The sequence below is a fragment of the Myodes glareolus genome, chromosome 13 (genome assembly GCF_982192425.1).
Source record: "Myodes glareolus chromosome 13, mMyoGla1.1, whole genome shotgun sequence".
In the NCBI taxonomy this organism is placed as follows: domain Eukaryota; kingdom Metazoa; phylum Chordata; class Mammalia; order Rodentia; family Cricetidae; genus Myodes; species Myodes glareolus.
This window is the reverse complement of record NC_142038.1, coordinates 6,232,660-6,257,740: the sequence shown is the minus strand read 5'-3', so window position 1 is coordinate 6,257,740 and position 25,081 is coordinate 6,232,660. Positions and strand designations below refer to the sequence as shown.

General features: G+C 48.6%; 1 protein-coding gene across 7 annotated transcripts in view; it reads left to right on the top strand.

Moving 5' to 3' along the window:
- Positions 1 to 25,081, top strand: part of Znf516 (zinc finger protein 516) — an 87,461-nt gene that overhangs the window by 2,484 nt on the left and 59,896 nt on the right. The window contains exon 1 of one of the 7 annotated variants that reach the window (XM_087895896.1): positions 19 to 1,052. The exons of 2 other annotated variants lie outside the window; for them this stretch is intronic. The gene's annotated coding sequence lies outside the window, so the exon portion shown is untranslated. Of the gene's footprint in view, positions 1 to 18; positions 1,053 to 1,366; positions 1,477 to 1,900; positions 2,095 to 6,963; positions 7,025 to 11,907; positions 11,989 to 25,081 lie in introns of those variants that run through there. 4 more of the 7 variants (XM_085676355.2, XM_048419138.3, XM_048419137.3 and 1 more) reach the window with 4 other exon arrangements.

Sequence of the window (25,081 nt, the reverse complement as noted above, 5' to 3'; positions counted from 1 at the left end):
GCGCGTGCTCGCGTCCATGTGTCGGCCCAGAGTCCGGCCAGCCGCGCGCATCCGCAGGCTCCCGCATTTGCACAGATGTGTGCTGTAGACGTGGACATGCTTTTATCCAAGTCTGTCCAGCTAGATGCGCACGCAGCAGTCCAAGTGGAGACCCTGGCCCCTCCCAACGTCTTCCTGCGAAGACTGGGCAGTAGAGGCACTTTCGGATTCAAGTCAAAACCTGCAACACGGGAAGGAAAGAGGAACGATTGATAATACTTCTCAACCATTGGGCAGTCAGGAGCAGCTCCATCCGCCTGGTTCCGGGCGCCAGTGGGGTCGTGTGGCAGCCCCTTGCCGATAGCACGCGTGTAGAGGTCGTGGGTCGTGGAAAAGGATGTTCACTGCGTATAAAACTGAAGGGCACCGTTCGCCTTCCAACTTCCGATTTCATTCTCTCGCGGGGAGTGATACTTAGTCTCTGGCAAATTCTAGACTGCGAACTGCGCCTGGCTAATCAAAGTTCTGGTGCTCACTGGTCTTACCGGTGCTGCGCCCTGGCCGCGTTTGCTCTGCACAACGGGTACATATCACGGGCGGAGCGTGTCACGGGCCACACCATGCTGCCTACGGTCTGAACCTGAGCCGCTCGTCCTAGGAACACCCATAGTGATGGGTGACGAGTGCGGCACTCACTTCAGGACTTGAACGGGCTGGACCTGGATTGCCTAGTTTTGTATTTTAAGTCCTGGGCCTTGGGGGCACTCGGTGGTCTGCCTCGCGATTCACTTAGGGGGTTGGTGGTGATGATGCCATGTTGGGTTAAATACACGCGTGCGCCTCCCCGTTCTAGAGACCCCTGTGGGGCCACAGACCTTGGAAGGCACAGTGTCCAAACCCGGTGGGCAGTGCCTGGATGCACCGAGCTCACTTCGATGGTGTCCCCCTCCACTCCTGAGATTTCCAACTCGGTTACTAGGTGTTGTCGGTCCGCGGGCCGTTTCCACCCAACCGGATCGCCACCCCTCTCGGCCCCCTCTCCAATCTCCGCGAGCCGGTGGCTTGAGGAATGGGTATGTCGTTGCATTAAATCATTCCTATTTCTGTGTGTCCCGGCCGCCCGGCGCCTCTGGGTGGGGTGGGGGGCGTGGGCCTGGGTGACTGGTGGGGATGGGGGGGGGGGAGGGTGCGCGGGGGCGGGGCACCACCTGCCCGCCCTTGAGGCGTGGCGTGCGGCTGGGGGAGGCGGGACACCCACCTGCCTGTCCCGGGGGCGGGGGCGGCGGCCGCTTGTTGCTGGGTTGCGGGCTGTGGGGGGCGGGCCGTGGGCGGGGCTCCGAAGGGGAGGCCCCCGGGTCCGCCGCGCCCCCCTTCTTCTCCGGCGCCCGCCCCCCGCCCCCGTCATGTGCAGCGGACGTCACACGCCTGCACTGTAACCCAAGAAGTGAAAGAGACGGGGACCCGCAAGCCCAACTTCGCACCGTAACAAAGACTGGGGTCCGTGTGGGCCGTGGGGCGCGGGCCGTGGGGGAGGGGCGTGGGTACGGGGGGCGCGGGGGAGGGGCGGCGAGCTCGTGGGGCTTAGGCGTGGGCGTGCGTGGGCGGGCAGGGGCTGGCACGGCCGGGCGGGGGGCTAGCGGAGGAGCGGCGGGGCTTGGCGGCCCAGCCCCGCAGGCAGGCCAGGTAATGGGTTTCCATTTTCAACTTCACTTTGTTCTGTCGGAGGTGGGTTGGGAGGGGAGGCGTCCCCCCCTCCGGGGGGCCGGTTATGTAAGTCTCCACACCTGAGTTGGGCCCTGTTTTCCCCGAGGGGCGGATTTGGGGCGGGAGGGGCCGGTGGGTACGGGGTGCTGGCGGCTGCTTCGCGGGGTGCACGGTGTGGGTGGGGGCTCTTGTGGTCTACGCGTGAGACCTAATCGATGTCTGGGTGGAGAGGAGGTCCGAGTGGACGTTGGGTTGTTTCTAGAAGCCCAGATGTGCCCTTGGGCTGGGGCGGGCCTTCCAGGGTGTCCATTGAGTAACAAAGGACCGAGGGCTTGTACTTCTCTGGTCCACTCGCGGTGCCCACTTCACCAGCAAGTCTCGGAAGAACTTTAGACGGCGTCTTAATTAAAGGTACAGCAGAAAGTCACGTCCCGATGAACCTACCATTAAGTCTTGAATGTTGGTTTAATATAATTTAAAAATTGATGTGTGTTGACCGGCGGCGTAGAAGCAGAGAGGATAGCTCCCCGAGCAGGATCTTTACAGATTACGTTTTAAACCTCCCTATTAATATGATTGAAGTATTTCGGTTTAGGAATGTGTTACTTTAAGGAACTAGGCATGCCTGCTATTTGATATGATACTCGCTACTGCCCTGTACACAAGAGCCCATTTTTATCACTCCTTCATTTTCTCTTGCATTCTTTAATTGTTTCGTCAGAGTAGCTGTGTTATTTTTATTTACCCAGACCGGCTAGAATTAAATATACCACACTATTGTGCGTGACTTCTAAGCCGCCCCCCCCCCAGCAAAATTGGAGATGGAGTTGAGCTGCCCTGGTGTCAGGGGTGTGAGTTGGGTCACTGGAGAGGACAGCTTTAGTTCCAGGAGAGTGACCCCATAGCCATCTCGAATGGGTTCTGGGATAAACTGAACTCAGGGAAAGACTCACAACTGTTTTGATAATCAAATTAGAATCCTGATGTGTTAAGATAAATACATGTCTAATATTTTCTTAGTTCATTGGGAGAACTTGTTCTCTTACGCTTGCTAATTTGAATATACTGAAGCCTTCAGAGTACATTCACATTCTAAAAAGGAAGCCCATGCCAGTGGGTCTGTAATCAAGCTAGCTACAAGAGGAGTGAGTATACATGGCTCTCCAGAAGGGAACAAAACCCCAGTCACTGACTTTGGCTCCTCGCTGCTCCCGACAGTGGACACAGAGAAGGGAGTTTTGATTATTTGTGTTTGTTTCTGAGCTTTTGAAAAATCTAACATATGAAATCATCTTGGGGCCCCAAACTTTCACTTTGGTATGTGCATCTGATACTAATTGCTGATGTGATCTCCTGGTAGCTTATCTGGGCAGCTGTTGAACACTGTTCTTTGTAAACACTTTGTAGATGCAACTCAGGTACCTCTAAAAGTTCTCCGGGGATGTTGAAATCTCATTTCTTAACTTCCCACCACGTCCCAGAGACACTATTAAAGTGAACTGAGAGAAGCCCTCCCCAACAGGTCACACGATGTCTCTCCACTTTCGTAAATGAAACTTTTAACTCCGTTTGCCTTACTGACTCCTACCAGGAGATATTTGAGTTTTATAAGTGGAGCATTTGATGTGATTACGTTTAACAACAATTATGTGAAGGAGAAAAAGAGATTCTTAGAATACTTTGAAGTGGGGAATACTCTAACAGATGGCTCCCAGTCTTCAACTGGGGGAAGATGGTAATGTACCTTGGCAACTTAAGTGGAGTTTAGTCATGGCTCCTTCTTGGAAAAAAACCAGTCCTGGGTTTCAGGGGTTGTTGTAGGCTTTTGTGTATTCATATGCCTGATACATTTTGCCTTATTCATAGTTTACCAGAAGTAATCTTTGAGAAAGAGTTTTGTGGGAGTGGCGTTGAGTGGGACCGGCGGTTGTGTGTAGAATTTCAGCTGCATTCTACCTTAAGGCTGTGGAAATAGGAGCTGAAATGTAAGCTGATTATGTTGGGCAGGAGGGAGGGAGCATGCCCCAGCCTGTGTGCTTTCCTCTTACAATGCTGCTCCTCTAGAGGGTCGCCTGGTCAGCTCACTGTTTTGTTCCAATTCCACGAGAGAAGGACAGGTGTTAATAAGGCACTTGAGGATACAGTTCGCTTACACTGTCCCTGGGTTCACAACCAAAACAATCATGACTGGTACTGTGCAGGGGACAGAGCGGCTTTCACTTTGTTGTGGTTGTTTCTTTTTCTTTGACTGGCCACATTTAGCCCCAAATCACCCAGATTTCTCTTAGTGCTGTACGCGGATTTGATCATTATTAGTGGAACTCATGGAAGAAAGGAGAAACAAATTTGTTAGGTATTTGCTGTATAAACTTTTGAACCTGCGAGTAGCATTCCTTCCTCAAAAGCAGACAGCTTACCAAGTACATGTTTATATGTTTTAGTGCTAGGGAAAAGCTTTTCTGATGAAGGCCTTTCTTAAAAATCCGTTCTTTGTTAGTGTCCCCTCCCACCCCCACCCTAAGTTCTGGAAACAGCAGGGGAATCCCCTGTCTTCCGTCTTCCAGGCTTGTACCTCAGAGCTGTGTTGAGAGTCCACCGGAGTTTTGTTTGCTGCTTCTCCAGGCCGCTTACAATTGGGGACCTTTGACCTTAGCTTCCAGAATTATTCACGTGGAAGCTTGAGGGACTAATTTCATTACTCTGTAGCTGGCTGGGCAGGCGAGCGACCCCTCTGGTGCTGCGGGGAACTACATCTCCTCAGGAGCTGCGTTTTCCCAGCAAGCCCAGCTTCAGGATGTAGGGCTGTGGTGAAGCCCGAGGAAGGAGAAAAGGGCTTTTGGAATCCGAAGCTGCCAGTATCCCTGGCTGAGGAGAGGAACGTGGGGATGCTGGGAGGCAGGTGTGGATGTGCGCCCTGGAGCTGCTCGGGCTGTGGGTAGGGTTGTACTCTTGTCTGCTTCTGCTATGATTGGTCCTGCCGCCTTGAGTGTGAGGCCCTGATCCCAGCCTTTGCTCCAGGCGGCCTGGAGTGTCGTGGCAACCACCTGTTCACGGTTTAGAGTATCAGGGGCATGCGCAGGGCAGCACTTTGCACGTTCAAGCCCTGGCTCCCATCCTCCCATCTTCCTCCAGGAGGGATTTTGCAGCTGGGGGAGGTAGGATCTTTTTCTCCTCCTCTCCTGCCCAGGAGGGTGGGCGGGGGAGTCTTCTTGTCATTGGGAGCCAACTGTGATTATTTCAGAATTTTCAAGAATTTTTTTTTTTAAAGTTAACCAGAAACCCATCTCAAGAAAGGCATCCTATCTAGTATTTCTATTATGGAGAATTTATTAATAAAATTAACCTTATGGAAGGAATACCGAAGGGAGGCATTGAGTGTGAATTTGAAATGTTTGTCTGGAACTTAGAAAACAACTCTAAAGTTGATTTTATCCCAGGCAGCCATACTTCAGGCATATGACCACCTTTCTGGGTCGGTCAGTGTCCTGGCCTGTCCGCTGAGGTAAATGAGGTATATTTCTGAAGGACTGGTGAAAATTGGCAGCTGCAAACTGCCCACTCTGCCTTCTTTATCCCTTGCGTCTGCCTACACATGACTGTGGCAGCTGTGGCCTTCCCTGCCAGACTGAGAGCTCTGGTGTTTGTCTGTGCAGAGATGCTTTCCTGTGCACACACTGGGATTGTCAAGAAGTAGGGATTCTGTGCCTTCTCAGCGTGCCTTCCAAGTAGTTTCTGAAGAAAGATCTGGCGTTTGCTCCTCAGCCCAAATGGTACTGGAAATTACTAAGCAGCGTAATTAGAACTAAGGCTAATTTTAGAAGGCAAACATGTAAATATATGTTAAGTAATGAGTAAGACACCAAACTGGAGGACAGGGAGAAACATTAATCTAGAAGGTAGTTTCGTCAGACGTGCCTCTGTGTTCCGGGATGTGTTCATCCTGGTAGACGATTTTGCTCTGGGAGTTTGTTTTGAGTCAGGAATTTAATGAAGTCGCTGCAGTCCAGATTATTTCTGTCCACGACAGAACGGGGGAGGTTCGCCTCCGCCGTGGGAAGAGGTGGGTGACCGTCTTGCTGTTTTATTTCCAAGCTCAGTTGAGCAGGTGTTTTATTCCTGAAGAACAGGTAGATTGTCTCTCGCTGCCTCTCATACCCTGGGGACCTGCTGATGCTGCTGCCTCCTGCACACAGCTGGCCTGCCCTCCTCCTCCTTAGTTAGGAGCCCTGTCTTAGAGGTTACCGTATGGTGTTAGCGTTCGAGGCCTAGAGAGAGACTCAAAAACGGAGGTGCCCTGTTGAATCTCATATTTTGTTAATGGTGAGGCAATGCCTCTCCCCCCCCCCCCCCCCGCCCCCAGCATTCTCAGCACTTCAGAAATCCTTCTCCTCAGCGCCACCCCCTCCCGTGTGAAAGGGTAAGGGACAATTTGTTTAGGAATTTCTGTCCTTTGTTTCAGCAGAGGGCAACATGTGTCTGTCTTTACCATGTGGTTCTGGTTAACCTATATTGCGTGAGCTGGCTTGGAGCTGTACTGGACACTGATTTATTTTGGCGTTCGAGAATGTTCTTTGAAATTGAGTCCAGTCACTGATGCATCGGAAGTTGCACCCAGAGGTCGCTGTGGCTTTCACAGCTTCTTCAGCCGGTATTTAGGCATGGAAAGCGAGGCTTGTGTTTTTAGAAAATAGGTTGCCATTAAGTGTTGAGTGATTATGCCAGTTCAGGAAAACCTAGCATTCTATAGGCATGGCGAGACTTTCCCGTGGGAGTAAGACTAAGGATCTTGCTGGTCAGAAAGAGAATGTTTACACCGTCAAATGCGTGACTGTGCTGTTGTAGGGCCCCAGCGTCTCTGGATGTGAGAGAATCTCATTAGCCTTCATCTTCCTAGTTTTCCTGTTCCAAAGAAAGGAGTAAACATCCAGGCTTGGTCATCTGTGTGTCCCCAAGCCATGTTCTGTGGACTTTGTAGGCAGGGCACCGCCTAGGGTTTGGAACGTGGAGCTGTGTTTCTTGCACAGGTCACACCGAGATGACCAGTGATAGTATCTCTGTGCCAGTGTGGGGAAAGACCATCACTCATTGATAACCGTATTCCCCCAGGCCCAGATGGATCATTCCAATCATACCAGTCCTTACCATGTCTTTAGCATGACCCATTAGTGTGATGATGATGTTCTGTCCCGGAGTAGCCCTTGGCATGAGGCCATAATGGTTATTGTGATGAGAGGAACACATTACCCAGGCACCCAATTGTCTTCCTTTTCCCAGAAATGGCTTTTTACTTTGGAGAGTCTAAGAGGGAGGAGAACAGTCTTGTTCCTAAAACCGACCGACAGTAAGTGGCTTCCTAGTGCCTGAGCACTTGCCATAGCAACACAAACTTGGGGACGGTTCGGTGGAATCATGGGATTAGTGATAGGATTAAAATTAGCCTCTGTAAATTACCCTGGTGACGGAGAAGCGGGGTATGTTAATGGTTTTACTGGTGGATGGGCTTATCACTTGTTTTCTAGGTTGGTGGAAGATTATAGGCTGTCCTGAATCTCAGCCTTCGTCAGTGGTTGGCGCTCCCGATAGGCACACGTTTTTAAGTGTCTGTCTCCGTTGAAATTCGGGATCTAATTGTGCAGCGTGTGCTTTCGCTGCGTCGTACAAGTGCAGGGGCAGCTGGCACACGTGGTGCGGTCCTCCAGTCCTGCTGGCTGTGAGAACAGGCACCCATTTTAGAAAGTGTAGTACATCTTTTGGCTCAGGGAGGCTTCCTTAGATGCTGACGTGGGGGCGGGTTGTAATTAGTCTTTCTGCGGCTCTGAGGATGGAACCCAGGGCCTTGTGCGTGGGAGGTCAGTGTCCAGCCACTGAGTTGTGCTCCAAGCCCAGGGATAAATTATTAGCTATCTCTTCTTGGTCTGAGCTAGTATGACTTTAGTTAGGCCTCGCTTTGCTCCTTTTTTGTCTGGTTTTCTTCTCTCCTTCCCTCAGTTTGTTTACTTTTGAGACAGGGCCTTGCTTTATACCAGGATAGGGCTTTTATAATCATTTGAATTTCTTTATGTATTTCTGTATTTTTTTTTGACTTTACTGTATTTAGGTGGCTTAGAAGTGATTTTGGGTGAACTTGGGGTTCTGTAGGTGCTGAAATGCAGGAAAATCTGGTCGGTCAGTCAAGGTCTCGATGGGGTGGGGTTTGACCTGGGGAGCTTAGCGTCAGGTTAGTTTTCTTTCCAGGATCCTGGCACTGAACACACTAAACTAGCTATGCTGAAAGTCCATCTGGAGGACAAGGGTGCTACATGTGTGCTGAGTCAGCACCAGACTGGCAAATGACCAGTTGCTAAGCACGGTCTATAGTGCGGCCCCCTCTGCTCACCTGTGGCGCTTAGCACCAGCTCCGGAGAGTAGAAAAAAATCTTGGTTCAGTGTTTGTCTCTCTCCACAGTGAAGTGTTTGTGTGAGAACTGGGCCAGTTGTCACCATCTGAGGCCATAGCAGCTCTGCAGAGTGCAGTCCAGGAGGAAGCAGAGAGCCCTGTCTCCCAGCCAGCCAGCTGTCAGCATAGTTTCCAGGCCAGCCCTGTGGGCAAAGGGGTAGATTTTTCAAGGAAATCCACTGATAGCTACCAGTACCAATAGCAGTGTGTGTGTGTGTGTGTGTGTGTGTGCGTGTGTGCGTGCATACGTGCATGCGTGTGCATGTGCCTGTGAATGTGCACATATGTTCATGCAAGTGTTGATGAACATGGAGCTCATTGATTAGGTTAGGCTGGCTGTCCACCAGGCTCCAAGGATCTGTTTGTGTTCATCTCCCCAGCACTGGGATTCTAGAAACAAACCACTGTGCCCGTTTTTATGTAGGTGCTGGGATCTGAACTCAGGTTCTTATTTGTATATGGCAAACATTTAATTGGTTGAGCCATCTCCAGACCTCATTTTTACCTCCAGTATTGAGATCAAACCCAGGGCCCCTTTCATTTGACAAGTTCTCTACCAATCTGTAGATTCCTAGCTAGAAGCAACACATTTTGTAAGAGCCAGTTATTGGCATGGGATATAGACAGCCTCGAAGAAAGGAGTCTCCAGACACTAGGGAAAGGAGTCAGACGTGTCAACAGCAGTTGTGATGTGTCGCTAGTGCCCTGTGCCCAAAGCCGTAGGCTGGGAGCTGTGGCACGGCTGTCCTCCCGTGGGTAACAGGTAAGCAGGAGATGAAGGCGTTGGCCGAGAGGCCTGGGTGGGACCAGCTGGTAAGGAGTGCTCAGGGCTGGTGAGATAGAGAACTGACCAGGGAGGGGGTACTCGTCTCTAAGCTCACCCGGGGCGCACACAGACAAGATAGCAAGAAAGAAGAGATGTAACAGGGTGGAACAGAGGCCAGATACCTGAGCAGGGTCCTTTTCTCTTTGATAATTCAGCTGAGTGACCAGCATTGGCAGCCCACAGGCTTGGAGGGTTTTGTGTGTGTGTGTGTGTGTGTGTGTGTGTGTGTGTGTGTGTGTTTGTCCTGTGTGCCCTGGTTGACGTCTGCGTGGCCATTTGTGATTATTAATGACCTGTGGCGGTACCGTCACCCATCAGAGTCCTCCATGGGCCTGTGATGTTTAGTTTTTCTTTATTGTTAACAAGCGTAAAAACCCTAGCCTTCTCTGTTGAGATACTCCAAGTAGACATAGCCAGCCATTCTGGATGTTCCCCAAATGGAGAAACGATGTCTAGATTGATTCCCCCACTTAGAATGATGGTTACTTTCCGGAGAGGATTGTGTCGTCATTGTTGACCTGAAGCTGCATGCTTAGTAATCTTAAATATTTATTTAGTTATGTGTATGCATTTGTGTGGGTATGCGTGTGTGCTTGGGATACCCGTAGAAGCCAGAAGAGGATGTTAGAACCCCTGAGCTGGAGTTACAGGCAGTTGTGAGCCAGTTGACAAAAACTGAGAATTGAGCTCAGATCTTCTATAAGAGTAACAAGTGCTCTTAACTCCTAAGCGTGTAAGAAGCCGGTGCTTGCCACAATACGCGTGTGGAGGTCAGAGAACCACTCGGAGGAATTGGTACCTGGGTCCTGTGTATCAAATCTGGCAAATGCTTTTACCGTCTGAGCTATTTCACTGGTCCTATTCGGGGCAATCTGCTAACTTCATAAAAACTTCTCAAAATGTGAGCTGAGAGCTGCACAGGCGTACTGTGTTAGTGTCAGCAGGGTGAGTGTGTGTGTGCAGGGTGAGTGTGTGTGACCCGCCCGCTTGAGTGTCCGGTGATTGAAATCACATTATAGTCACGTTGGTGTTAATAGTTTGTGTTTGTATCTATCTGTTACTGTTAAAAGCTGAGAACTCTTAAGGTCACATATTCAATATGTCATAAAGTACAAATGAGACACAGGACATGGGCTAATTAATTGGTCCTGATGGTGGGAAGCTAAGTTCATACATACAGACCTCAGGATTCCCTCTAGGGGGGACACATGAGCCAGAATTTAGGATCAGAGCTTTCTGGCAACCAAAATAAAAGGCGCGTCATGGTGATATGTGTTGCACCAAGTATTCTGGAAGACCCCACGTGGGTCCTTCCTGGGGAGAGCATTCTTCTCCAGTGTGTAGCACGGGATGCTCTCCTATCGGGCTCTAACACTGCCATTTATTTTACACACAACTCTGGTGCTCAGTGAGTGTCAAGGCAGATGCTGTAGAGGTTTTCGGAGGTGATTCCTTCAGGCTGCTTGGATACCAAAAAGCCGAGGTCATAAGAATAAAACTGTAGCGATATTTTGTTTTATCTTTTAATAAAGAAAAAGCCTCTGGAGGCCAGAGAGGGGTGGCTCACACTTTTAATCCCAGCACTGGGGAGACAGAGGCAGGGGGATCTCTGTGAGTTCAGGGTTCAGGGTCACTCTGGGCTACACACACACACACACACACACACACACACACACACACACACACACGATTGAACTTGTCTAAAAGAGAAATAAAACACACCCAAAGGTGATCCAGCAGTTGGAATCTCATGCCTTTAATCCCAGCACTAGGGAGGTGGAGACAGGAGTGATATGACTGGGCAGAGAGAGGAATATAAGGCTGGAGGAGACAGGAGTTCAGGAAATCTGAGACTTGGTGAGATACATGGAGCCTGGAGATGCAGTCTGAAGACAGAGTCGCCCCTTTGGACTGAGTGTTGGTAGAGGTAAGAACTCTCTAGTGGCTGGCTGTTCTGCTTCTCTGATTGTCAATATTAACCCCTATATCTGACTTTGAGTTTTTGTTATTAAGACCCACTTGAATTCGTGTTGCATCTGACGCCCAAGGAGCTCCCGTTTATCTACTTCTTGTGTATGTGCATAGACCAGCGTGTGCCATACGCAGCACATGTGTGGAGGCCAGAGGTCCAGCTGTGGGAGTGGGTCTTCTTCCACTGTGTGGGTCCTGTGGATTGAACTCGAGTTGCCAGGCTCGGTGGCATGCACCTGTGCTGGCTGAGTTACCCTGCGGGCCCTCTTGCTAGTTATTTATTGTAGGCTTAAACTGGTGAGAGCCTGGGTCGTGTCATGGCCCTTTCCTCAGGTGCCTGGCCTGAGCAAGGCACTGTTGTGAGCTCCTCCGTATGTATTATTTCACATTCGGAACGGCAGGAGGAAGTTGGCAGTTCTTTCTGCCCCTTTTCCCATGCGGACGCGGAAACTCGAACCCTTCTAGACTAGAAGCTGGCTTCTCTGGGCAGGCGACTTCCTTGGTCCTTGATTTGTGACCCCATCACCCGCTATTCCTGTTGAAATTATTGTAGGATGGAGTTTCATCTTGGTCTGAGCCATTTGCAGTAGGGGAACTTTGGGAATCGTGACCCACTCCCCATTCCTGCAGGTGAATTCTTCAAGAGAGGCTGGAGGAGACCATAGCAGCGCATCTGAGTGTGGCTGGCTGTGGAGTCCTCCAGGTCCCCAGTTCTTATGTGTAGTGTTATTTCATCTGTAGTTTAGTAAATAAGACTTGTCTGATGTTCAGGGAGTAAAACAGCCCCACTACTCAGCCTTACAGACCAGGCAGTACTGACACACACCTTTAATCTCAGTAGCCATACGAGTTTGCCATAGAAACCGGCAGTAGAGGTGCACGCCTTTAGTCCTAGAACTATGCATTGTTTGTCATAGCCAGAACCTGGAAACACTCTAAATGCCCCTTGACCAAAGAATGGATAAGGAAAATGTGGTACATTTACACAATGGAGTACTACACAGCAGAAAAAAATGAAGTCTTGAAATTTGCAGGCAAATGGATGGATCTATAAAACATCATATTGAATGAGGTAACCCAGACCCAGAAAGACAGTTGTCATATATACTCACTCATAAGTGGTTTTTAAACATAAAGCAAAGAAAACCAAACTACAAATCACAATCCAGAGAACCTAAACAACAATGAGGACTCTAAGAGAGACATACATGGATCTAATCTACATGGGAAGCAGAAAAAGATAAAATCTCCTGAGTAAATCGGGAGCATGGGTACCGTGGGAGAGGGTTGAAGGGGAGGGGAGAGAAAGGGAGGGGAGCAGAGAAAAATGTATAGCTCAATAAAATTAATAAAAACATTCCCAACACTAGAGAGGAATATAAAATGGGAGCAGACAGCTCTCAGTCAGTCTCGTTCTGAGATTCCTGGAGACAGGGTCGCCACTTTGGACTGAAGTAGAGGTCAGTGCTAGTGGCTGGCTGTTTTACTTTCTGACCTTCAGGTCAAACCCCAATTTCTGTTTCTGGGTTTTTATTAATTATGCTATACTTATGTGACCATCTGGTCTGAAAATAAGCGTGAGCCTCAATTAGCTACTAAGAGTGAACTCAGGAAGACCAAATGCAAGAGGACTTGAGGGCTGCAGACATCTGGGGCCTTCAGCTGTGACTGGGCCCTTCTGCCCTAGTGTTCTCGTGCCCCAGGGGCTGGTCGGGACTTGTGAAACTTCCCTCTCTAGCTGCCCCCTCCCACACCCAAGTCCAGGTGCAGCATTTTGGGGAAGGAGGGCCTATCCCCATCTTGCTCCCTCCGTTCCTCCTTCCTGTGTGTGTGTGTGTGTGTGTGTGTGTGTGTGTGTGTGTCTTTCAAGTGAACCCAGAGCTAGACTGATGACCAGAGAGCCCAGTAATCTTCCTGTCTTCACTCCCCACACAGGATGCTGGGGTCACAGGCATGTGTAGCCATACCTGGATTTTCTTTTCTTTTCTATTCTTTTCTTTGCTTTTTCTTTCTTTTTTAAAAACACAAGTTAGGAATTTGAACCAGGTTTTTATACTCACAGAGCAAGCACACTTAGCCCCCGAGCCGTCTCCCTGGCCCAAGCACACTTTTTCTACAGATAGGCTTTTTGGTGCAGGTGAGGACATCTCTGTTGTCTTGGCCTTGAAGCACTAAAGCCTTAGAGAGAATCCATTACCTTAGAGAAGCCTTTGCTATGGACCCTGGAATTGGGGTTTCTTATGTTTTGATGTCTTGCACAATGTTATTTTTTCCTTCCAACCATCACACATGTCAGAGCCATTCTTATTCCCAGGCTGTTTAAAGACAGGCTTCAGATGGAGTGTGGTCCACTTGGTTGCTGTCTGTGGGTTGTTTGCCACTCATTAAGATAGCATGCTAATAATCATATCAAAAGAAAATTGGGTAAAGTTAATGATGTCTCTAAAAATTCATACATTCAGAGTGTTTCTTAACTCTGTGAGTGCTCAGGAGATGGCTCAGGGGCTCAAGGCCTGCGGTCTGGGTTGGAGCTTCAGAGCCCGCTTGGTGGAAGGAGAGAATCAGTTTCCTTTGTTCCCCTCTGACCCGTGCACATGTTTGCGTGTACACGCAAATTAATATGGTTTTAAAAACATGCAAGCAATCCAGGAATTAATATTGATGTAGTTTTTATTCTTTCTATGCCACCTCTTTGAAACTTATGTGCGGTCATCCCGGCAGCCCGTCCCAGCGTGGACAAGCCCCATTTGGCAGCCTCCTGGGGTTCAGTAGCCAGCATGGTGAGGGAGGCCCCGTTCATATCAGGTCTGGTATGGAAATCCTCACGGCCCACGAACCTCTGTTTCACTGTCCTGTTACCTGTGTTGGAAGGGAGATTGTATTACTTTTGAGGCAGCTGAAATGGATTCTGATGGGTGAAAGTTCTCCAGCTTTGTTCTGGGAGACCATATTGGTAGTCCTGGTGCCCTGGGCACTGAGGGAGACTGTGGGGATACCAAGGAACTTCACCCCCAGCAGCTGCCCCTCCTGCATACACTTGGAATACAGCATCGCCCTTGCTAGGCTATGGCTGGTGCTTCCTGTACCATGGCTTCTATCTCTGCCCCAGGTTTGAAAAATTGCTGACTTCTAGCGTTATTATTACTCAAAAGAGACTCAACAAGATAGGCTTGGTTTTCCGTCTTCAGATCTAGTACGTCTCTGGGCATGTGTGAACACCCCCATCTGTAAAGAGGGAAAAATGCTGATAGTGGTCAGGCCGGAACCCCTCGCAACTGAAGGAGTAGTCATAGAACCCCAAATCATAGAAACAGAAGCCTATGCTCTTGTTCCGCTTGACATCATCCTGCCGGGAGGTGTGGCACGTGTGCCATCATGCGTCTGTTCACTGTGAGGGATGGTGTGAACACCAGGGTGTTCCTGTATACTGTGAGAGATGGTGTGAACACTAGGGTGCCCCTATGAGGGATGGTGTGAATACCAGGGTGTCCCTGTACACTGTGAGGGACAGTGTGAACACTAGGGTGCCCCTGTGAGGGATGGTGTGACTACCAGGGTGTCCTTGTGCACTGTGAGGGATGGTGTGAACACCAGGTATCCCGTGCACTGTGAGGGATGGTGTGAACACCAGGGTGCTCCTGTGCACTATGAGGGATGGTGTGAACACCAGGGTGTCCCTGTGCACTGTGAGGGGTGGTGTGAACACCAGGGTGCCCCTGTTCACTGTGAGGGGTGATGTGAACACCAGGGTGTCCCTGTGCACTGTGAGGGATGGTGTGAACACCAGGTTGTCCCTGTGCACTGTGAGGGGTGGTGTGAACACCAGGGTGCCCCTATGCTGTCCTTGAGCACTGACCTCCCGTAAGTGGAGTGTTGTTCCTTGTTTTAAAGACCCAGAAGGGCCCCAGATCTCCAGGTGGTCACTGTCCACTCAGCTACTAGATTGAGGGATCCTGAGGGTGCTTTTGCAATTCTGAGGTGAATTAGTTTTTAATTTGGTATTTTGCCCCGAGGAGGTATGGATCAAAGATGAGCCTGTGTCCTCTATCATCATCTGATGACAATTCAGCTCTCAGTCTAGTATAAGCTCTGTCAGGTGATTCACTTACTGTTTTTCCTAGGTTTAAAGACGTGCTGAGCTGGCTGGTTTGCTCAGTTGGTTCGAGTGTGGTGTTGGTAAACGTGATGCTGTTCAAAACAGCACAGAGATGTGGCCTCACTCATTAAGTAGATATTATTTGTACATTAAATCTTAAACTTTTTTTTCCCTCCAAAGTTTGATGTGTTTTTGAGAGTCTCACAACCCAAGGTAATTAGAAGATTGATAAACGTTGTCTAGGACTGAGGTAGACCAGATGGAAACCGCACTGAGGACATTTCTGTGAAAACATTGCCCTGGTAGAAGATGAGCCCACTTTCTCCCCAGCCAGGACCCCCCTCCTCTCCTCGCCCCGGGGCCTGCCGGCTTGTTGTGGGGTTACAAGGCGGCACTCTCATTAGAGTCTGTGAAGATGGTTAGGTTTGGTGTTTGCTCAGGGTGCACTGTGGAGGCAGGCAGACCACCTTGTCTGTTTTCTGAGGACAAGGCAGTAGCATTCAGTAGTCGTCTTTAATCAGACAGGGCCCACGCTGTCACGTGGATAGCAGTGACAGAGTCCAGGTCACGGTTGCTAGAAGCCTTGCTGCTCTGGAGAGGAAGGAGTGAACTGAAGTTGCCCAGATGCCTGAGGCTCTGCCACCCTGGGGAGGGGGCACCAGCATCGCAGGGCTCCCAGCCTTCCGATGTGGTCGTTTATTACTCCTGAGCTGCTGGGAATGGGAATGATGTAGAGGGACACTTCACAACAGGCCACACGGGACATCAGGTGGAAGGGAAGGGGCTTAAGGGTGGGCTCCATATTCCTGCTGGGTGTAGGCACCCAGCAAAGCCTCAAGTGGTTTTCAGGCCCCCTGGTTTGGTTAATACAGTTTTATTCAACTTTCAAGGCAAGATGTGAATTGCTTCCTGGTTCTGGGCTGGGCCTTGGGGACTCTTAGTTACCAGTTTTTCCTGCTTGTAAATGCAGATGTTCTGGTCAGCAGGTTTATTATTTTGACTGAGGGTCAAGTTCCGTTCCTGGCTGTATCAATCACCGCGCTGCTTGTTTTGATAAGTGAAACTGCTGCTGAAACGGCCCGGAACTCTGTTTATTATCTCGCGGAATGGCAGTATCAGTGTTCAGGAAACTTGCTCGGCTTTTAAACGTGAGATTGACTTGTGCTCAGGTGGGGTCATCGAGGCCAAGCGTACATTGCTCACTGAGGACAGAAAGTGCCCCTCACCGAGGACAGAAAGTGCCCGTCAGCATGTATGCTGCTGTGGCCAATGGATGTACCTGTTTAACGGAAAGCTATCTCCTGAGGGTCCTTGCTGGTGAGTGGACGGACCTTGTTTGATTGCTGCCTGGGTTCAGAAATCTCCTAGTCTCTGTCTGACTTTAAGCTTCATCACTGGGTTCTGGTCTTGAAAATGATTTAAGTTGCCAGAGCCAGTCACCCCCTGCTGACTGCACATCTGGGGGCTCAAAAGCTCAGGCTGTTTCTAACCAGTCATGTGAAATTTATGGTTATTCAATTGCCTTAGGATCTGCTGGTCAGATGGACGTCAGTATCACAATAAACTAAAGTGTTCTGATTATAACATCCCTCTCTGAGACAAAGCCTGACCGGTTTCAGAGGTTAGTGGAAAACAGATCTCCAGGCTTACAGTCAGTCACTCGGGGCAGAATTCTTGCCCGGTCCTTTGAAAGGCACTTTGTTTAAGACACTTTAAGATGTCTGCCGTTGGAGCTAAGAAAATGGGCTGTGTCCTATTTTTAAGCGGAAGGGATTGTGGCGGCTGAGAGGGAGCGGGGCCGTGTCCCCACAAGGCTCGGAGGTGGACTTTGTCTCTTCTATATCACTTTCTTGCCTGGCAGTGAGGTGACTTGAATGCTGTGGTCCAGGGGAAGCCAATGAGGTTCCAAATGTGTTTCAGTTACTCACCCGGAGTAACTGATTGCCAGGCGTTCTCAGGGTCTTACTGCTCAAGGGGCAAAGACAGACTTTGTCTGCAGACACCCAGGAAGTTTCAAAGATGAAGGTCCATGAAGATTTCAGGATGACAGGAAGCTCCCATTGCCCCTCTTCCATCAACAGCCCAGGTTCCGGCTGTCACTGCAGCTTTGGTTGCCAGCCACAGATTTAGTCATTAATAAATTATTTTATGTGTATGAGGGTTTGCCTGCATGTAGATATGTTTACCTTGTGCATGCCTGTTGCCTTCGAAGGCCAGAAGAAGTCATTGGATCCCTGTGAACTACATGTAGGTGTTGGGAACCGAATCTGAGTCCTGCAAGAACAGCAAATATTCTTAACTGGGGAGCCATCAGCCCCCGTTTTAATATTTTTAAGTTTAAAATTGTTATTATTTCGTGTGTATGGGTGGATGTTTAGATGGCATATATGTGTATGTGTGTGCACCATGTATGTGCAGTACTCACAGAGACCAGAAGAGGGCACCGGATTCCCCTGGAACTGTAGTTACAGAAGATTGTGGGTTGTCATGTGGGTGCTGGGACTCCAACTCAGATGTCTGCCAGAATAATCAGTGTTCTTAACCACTGAGCAGTTCTCTCCAGCCCTCCAGCATCTATGTTAGTAATTTAATTATAGTCAGATGCTTGGGGTGGCATGTTCCATGCCCAGATTAAATGATTTATTTTTCAAATTGTGTGTTATCTTTGTCTGTATTTGTGCTTAAACAAAATGTGTGTTTTCGATGACTAAAAAGATGTCATTGTCTTTGATGTTGTATATTTATAAAATAAAGGAGAAATGGCATTTGGAGGAAAAAATATTAGACATTGTACAATATGGATACAATTTTATGTGAGCCATTTTCTCTGTGCTAGTCTGATGGACTTCTAACTACGTTAGCTTAGTTATGTGCGAAGATTTTCCACATATACACCCTCAGTGTCACAAATTCAAATGGTATCATGTTACGTGAGTTCTTTTACAACTACATTCTTAAGAGTGAAAAATCCGCTGTATACATATACATTAGTATGTACATACACACGTGTGGTGTGTGTGCACACATGTATATGCAGGTACATGTGCACTCACAGCCAGAAGAGTACCTCAGGGGTCTCTTCCTCTATATAACGTTCCATCTTGTGTTTTTTTTTTAATTTTTATTTATTTTTGTTTTCTGAGCACCAGCATTCTGCCTATATGTATGTCTGTGTGGGGGTAGAACTGGAGTTAGAGACAGCAGTGAGCTGCCGTGTGGGTGCTGGGAATTGAACCTGGGTCCTCTGGAAGAGCAGTTAGTGCTCTTAATCACTGAACTGTTTCTCCAGCGCCCCCCCCCATCCCCATATCTTGTTTTTTTGCTACAAAGCCTCACTGAACATGTCCACTAGGCTGACTGGCCAGTGAGCTCTGGGGAATCTGCTCATCTCTGCCCACCTCTTACTAAGGGCACAGGCGTTTATTAGTCATGAATGACTTTAGTGTGGGTGCTGGGATTTGAACTCAGGTTCCCTTGCTTTCATAGCAAACACCATTACATTCTCTTTGTGTTTTTCTAAGTATAAAAATTTAAAGGCATGCATTAATCATGGTCCTGCATGTGCACACCGACTTGAACACGCTCAGTGCCCAGTGTGTGAAAAGCACAGACTCTTTGGATGTCCTTGACCACAGATATCCCTCAGGGAGTGCCGTGCTCACCAACTCCACGCCCTGAGTTTGTTGTCTTTAGATGTTGGGTTGTTTCCGGAGTTTGTCACCTTCATGGGACTTTCTAGGTACACAGTGCATGTTCTTGTGGTAATATTTCTTTAGGGTAAGTTCCCCAAGGAGTGGTATGTGGAACAAAGTGTCATTTTAATGGGTTAATATCCCAGTCGTCCCAATAGAGGCCCCAGTGGCTTGGTTCGCTCCCTTCTTGGTTTCTCTGCTTGTGTTTGATGCTATCAGTCTTTTAAATCTTGACCAGCCTGAAATACCATTGCATAAGATGATAAGTATTTCTTAATGTTTGAAGATCATTTTATTTCTCTCAAAAATCACCTGCTCATTTATTTAGTTTTTTCATCAATAAAATTTTTGCTTTGCAAGAACACTTTGGATAATAGCCATTTCTTAAATGTTTCAAATTTCTTTCCTTTTCTCTTCTTTTCTTCCCTTCCTTCCTTCTTTCTTTTTCTTTCCTTTCCTTTCTTTTCTTTTTCTTAAGACAGGGTTTCTCTGTAGCTTTGGAACCTGTCCTGGAACTCACTCTGTAGACCAGGCTGGTCTCTAACTCACAGAGATCCACTTGTTTCTGCCTCCCCAGTGCTGGGATTAAAGGCGTGGGCTACCACCATCCGGCAACCATCCAAATATCTTTATGGAATGTATTTAAAATTATTTTTATATGTATGTGTGTATGTACATGCATGCGCATTCGTGTGTGTGTGTGTGTATGTGTGTGTATGCATATGCATGTGTGCAGCTGCCTACAGAGGCCAGAAGAAGGCATGAAATCCCCTGGAGCTAGAGTTACAGGTGGTTGTGAATTGACCAGTGTGGTTGCTGGGAACTGAACTTGGGTCCTCTCCAAGAGTTGTATGTTCTTAACTGTTGAGCCATCTCTCCAGCCTTGGTCTTATCATTTGAGACAGGAGCTCATTCTGTGTTCACCATTTCCTACCTCAGCCCCCCATGTTCATGTGTAATCTTGACCCACTATATTCTCTTCATTTTCCTGCGGTGAGGCCGTTGGACTCCACCCACTCCTTCGCTGGGGTCATTAAAGGATCAGTAGTTGGCTTTTATTTGCCCATTCTGCTGTATTCCTCATTGTTACTAAGCATTTCTTTGGTCCTGTTTCTTTGTGGGTTAGCCTTGGGTATTTATTTTGCTTCTTTCTGTATATTGGACTTGTGGACATCTTTGGCAGCCTAGTTCTGGCCTCCTCCATTACTGTGGAGACTTGAGAGCCTCTCATAGGGCTCCTCTCACAGGATAATATTGCTTGTGGAGTCCTGGTTGACTTTTTGTCATGGTGTATGCGTGGAGCCCATAGTGGCCTCTGCTGGCTTCTGAGGTGTGTGGAGCTTTGTGTACGGACTGTGGCGTGTGATTGCTGCCTGTTAGAGGAAGCATTGGTGCCCTTCCAGGTCTATTTATTTTTGCTTTAATCACCCAGGGTTATGAGAGATTTGTCACGTTTCTTGGGTTGTCCTTTCTCTCTGTCGATGTTGCTGTGTTCATGAATGTGTGCTTTGCATTTTATTCTGTTATTTGTCTTAAAAGTTTAGGTCAGTGATATCTTCATAGTTTATAATTGTGTAGTTTACTCTTAGTGGGTTTTTTTTTTTTTGAAACTAGGCATGAACTATTTTTCCCCATTCTTCAGTGCTGGGGGCGAAACCAAGACCTTGTGCATGCTGGGCAGTGCTCTGCCACAGGGCTGCTCTCCAGCCCTGAATTAAACTTCAAATGACATTTTAATTTTTACTGTTGGTTTTCTCTTTCTTTCGAGTATATTTTCGCCTGCTATTTTTGCTCAGCTGTGCAGAGGTCTTTAATTTTAGGAATGCCTTATAGGGCACATTTAACTTTTAATCCTAGTGTGCATTGTTTCTTTTCAGTTTATTCTGTTCATTTCGGAAACAGATTTATTTGTCTGTCCCTTCCTTTCTTCTCTTTCCCCTCTCCCTTTCCTTTTGATAAGGTAGACTCTGTAGTCTAGGCTGTGTTCTTAACTTAAAAGCGTTCATTCCATGCTTCTTTGCGTTTTCCTTTACTTCCATCCATGCATCAATTAATTCTATTTAATTCCTGGCCAGAGGCATTGAGAAAGCACCTTGTTGGCTTCCCCACTGGTTTACATGTGTAGCTTCTGAACCCTTGTGTGTGGCTGTTCAGCTGTCAGCCGATGCCGGGCAGTGGGGCTCCTGCTGTCTGCTGTCCTCTGCTCCTGCCTGCCCTCCACACCACTCTGTGTTCACCCTTTGGTGGTGGTTGTTGTATATAGTCTTGTAGATTTGGTTTTTCGTACATTGTCTAGGTTTTATTTGAGGTGCATTGTTATTGAATGTCTGTTTCTTGGATGGGTTACAGATGTTTAGGCAGGTCTCTCCTTTCCTTGTTTGCAAAAGCAAGTGATCACTGCAGGACTGTTTGTTTATTTGTTTATTTGTTGTGCTCACTACCGCAGCTGCCCTGCAGTGTCTGTACTGTGTACTCTACTGCATCTGCCCTGCAGCGTCTACACTGTGCACACTACTGCAGCTGCCCCCGCATTGTCTGCACTGTGCACACTACTGCATCTGCCCTGCAGCGTCTACACTGTGTACACTACTGCAACTGCCCCACATTGTCTGCCCTGCAGCGTCTGCACTGTGTACACTACTGCAATCTCCCTGCGGTGTCTGCACTGTTTACACTACTGTAGCTGCCCTGCAGCGTCTGCACTGTGCACAGTATTGCAGCTGCCCCATAGCGTCTGCACTGTGTTCACTACTGCACCTGCCCTGCATCGTCTGCACTGTGCACACTACTGCAGCCTCCCTGCAGCATTTCCACACCAGTTTTACTTATGCTTCTTATTCTGAAGAATGCCGCCAGTCTGGAAGGTGTTTTCTGATCAGCGAGCTAACACAGAACCTTTAGAGAAGATGTGCGAAGGGAGAAGGGTAGGAAGGATGTTAACTCCTAAGTTTTATTTACTCTTGGAACCAGCCAGGTACAGACAGAACATCACAGGCAAGGAGTCTGGCTCGCATCAGTCAGAAGTGGAGTGCTTTTAGCCCAGGGTGGTTGTTGAACGGTAACAAACATCAAATGAACTGGGGCCAGAGAGGTGGCTGGGGGCGGGGGTAGGAGCATTTGCTGCTCTCACAGAGGACCTGGGTTTGGACCCACAGCTGTCCTGTCCACCTCTTGGCCTCCATACACACCTGTACTCAGGTGTATGTGCTCCCCTGTAATTAAAAAGATAATAAATCTTAAAAATCAATGATTAATAAGCTGGATCCAAACTAAAAACACGGTTTACTTGGTGCAGTCTTATAAAGTTATTTCCCATTTTATGTTATAGATTGCTGGAGAAGTACACACAGCAGAATATATGTAAGAACTCAAGCACTTAAAAACTTTTACTTTGTATTTTTATTGTGATGATATGTGCATAGTATAAAATATACCATTTTCACCCATTAAATGTCCTATTCAACGTTCACTTTAAGAACACAGGTCTATTAGGTGAGAGCGCCTAAACGCGCCGATTGTTCCTGTGCCTCAGGGTTTCTATTGCTGTGAAGAGACTCCGTGGCCAGGGCCACTTTTATAAAGGAAAACATTTAATTGGGGCTGGCTTACAGTACTGGAGGTTCAGTCTATCATCACCATGGTGGGAAGCCTGTAGGCAGACTTGGTACTGGAGAGGTAGCTTAGAGTTTTACGTCATGATCCACAAGCAGTGGGAAGTGAGCTATGTGCTGCACACAGTGTAGCTTGAGCCTAGAGGAATCCTCAAAGCCCGCCCCCACAATGACACACTTCCTCCAACAAGGCCACACTTCCTCCAACAAGGCCACACTTCCTCCAACAAGGCCACACTTCCTCCAACAAGGCCACACTTACTCTAACAGGGCCGCACCGTCTAATAGTACCACTCCCCATGGTCCAAGCATTCACATACATGAATCTGTGGGGGCCATTCTCATTCAGACCACTGCAGCCTGTTTTCCGGGATGGTGGCTTAGCTCTTAGGGCTCCAAGCTTTCTAATGGAAGAAGGCAAAGCCGGAGAATGGAGTTTCTGTTCAATCCCCACATTGTGTTCTGCTCAGAAATGTGGAGGGCTCTGGTACAAGGCCAGAGTTTCCATGGCTCCTCTGAGTTCCCACCTTCACCCCAGCCCAGTAGTTTCTGACTTTTTCTTCCATTGAGAGAAACCATTTTCCCCTTCAGGCAGTAGTGGAAACTATTTCCAGGCTTTTAGTTATTTCAGAGTAGAAGGGCAGAATTGTAGTTGCGAATTCTGAGCGTGGTAGCTGTGTTGTACAGCCCGTATGCCCAGAAGTCTCCACAGAAGCCTGTTCTTAAGCAACCCTGTACAAAGATGGAGCTGTGTGGTTTGTTCCAACCCCAGGAGGAGCAGGACAGCAGATTCTTAGGAAGTAGTAGTTTGGGAGTAATTTTGACCTGGTGATCTCACCCTGCTGACAGTTTACTAATTTTACATTTTGCTGGGAGAAGGCAGAAAGATTCTGCCAGGCAGCAGAGGTTAGCGTGCCCGGTTCCACCCCACTGGGCGTTTCTGTTCAGGCATTGAGAGCCACATCTGGGAGGGGGACCGTATGACTTCATTAGAACAAACGGAATACTCAGGAGTGAGCTTGAAGCTTCTGAGGAGTGGTGTAGGGCCTCTTCTGAGGTGCTGACCCTGTTGTTCATGCTCTCTTGTTTCTGGGAGGTTCAGGATCTCTCCTCACTAGGAGACAGATGTGCAAGGGTGATGTAGGCCTCACAGCAGAGACTCCTCAAGGACCAAGCTGGGGAGGGATGGTTACAGGGGTGCATGTCTTTATCTGTGGCCCCGGAGTTGGGGGGTGTGTGCGTATGTGTGGATGCATGCGTGTGAGTGTGTATGGGGGGGCATGTCCATGCGCATGTGTGTGGACGTGTGTGTGTGCATGTATATGGGCATTTGTGGGTATGTGTGTGTGTGTGTGGGTGCACACGTGTCTGTGAGTGTGTGTGTGGGAGGCCTGTGTGTGTATGTGTGTGTATGGCCTGGGGCTGCTGATTGGATGACGCTTGCCTCAGGATTCTATGTCCTCTTCTCTGGCACTGGCGTTAAAAGTGTGCACACCATGTGGGGCTCTGGGGATCAGACTGGGGTCCTGTGCTCATGAGGTAAGCACTCTACAGACTGAATTCTCACCTCCACCTAGTTGAGTGGTTTATTTCATCTGGTGACCATAGGCCTGTCCAGGCCGCACAGGATAAACGATACCACCTATCTTAATATCTGTGATTCTAGATAAATACAACACACAATACAATACCAGTTTCTTGACCTCTATAGTTCACTGGATGATCTCCCAAGCTACCTCTGCCGGGAAGTGGGGTGTGTAGCAGGCTGGCATGTTGACTTGGTGCAGTCTCTCAAGAGACCTCTGTGCTCCAAGCCAGTTTGGGGTGGATTGTACCAATTTGTGAGGCTGCCTATACAACAAACTTGTAAACCAGTGGGTAGGGATTAGAAGTACTGGTTTCTGGTTTGCATTTATGTTTGTATTGGCTGCATAAAGAGGGTAAGATGCATGCTATTGTTTTATGCCTGAAAGTGGATTTAAAGGGAAGCAAGAAACCAGCGTGCTTAAGTCGCATGCTAACATCTACAAGAAATAGCTACACTCCTGCTAAGAATTCCGAGCTGCCTAGGTAATGGGGCAGTATTTCCAGTGGAACTTTGAGAGGGTTTCCTGCCCTGTCTCCATGTATGCTGTCCCCATGGTCACACTGGGAGGGAGCAGGGTATCCTGGGTGGTGAGTCTCGCAGTGGGAACCCCATGGCAGATGGCAATGACTTTTCTTGCCTAGCGGTGCCTGGACATTGGCTCTTGTCCAATCACTGACTCTCTGTGGAGACAGTCCTGCAAAGCTTCCCCACACACCGGTGCTCAGAATCACTGTTGCCTTATTTTTGCACCCCCAAAGGGGCTTTTTAGGATCCCTGTCTCTCCATTACCTCATGTCCATTGTGTGCTCACAGCCCAGTCTGTCATAGCTCACCCCTTCAGGTGCTTTCTGGCTTCCTCTTTGCTTTCTAGTTAAGGGTACGGCCATCTAGCATGAATGGCCTTGGCTCGCACTGTCCCTCAGTCCCCCTGCTTGCCCTGATTTCTGAGTTAGAACTCAGCTGCCCGGTACTGGGGTGACATCCCTCATTCTGCTCCTCCAGCTGTGGATCCTGGGGTCTCCTGGATCACCCCATCTCTAGCTGTGCAGCTGTATCTGCTTGGTGTCCTGCACCTTCTGGCTTGATTATTTGGGCACAGTGGAGTGTTTACTGACTGGATCTGTTAGGAGGTGGACCTGCCTGCCACACACTGGCCAGCGCTCGTGACCAGAGTACAT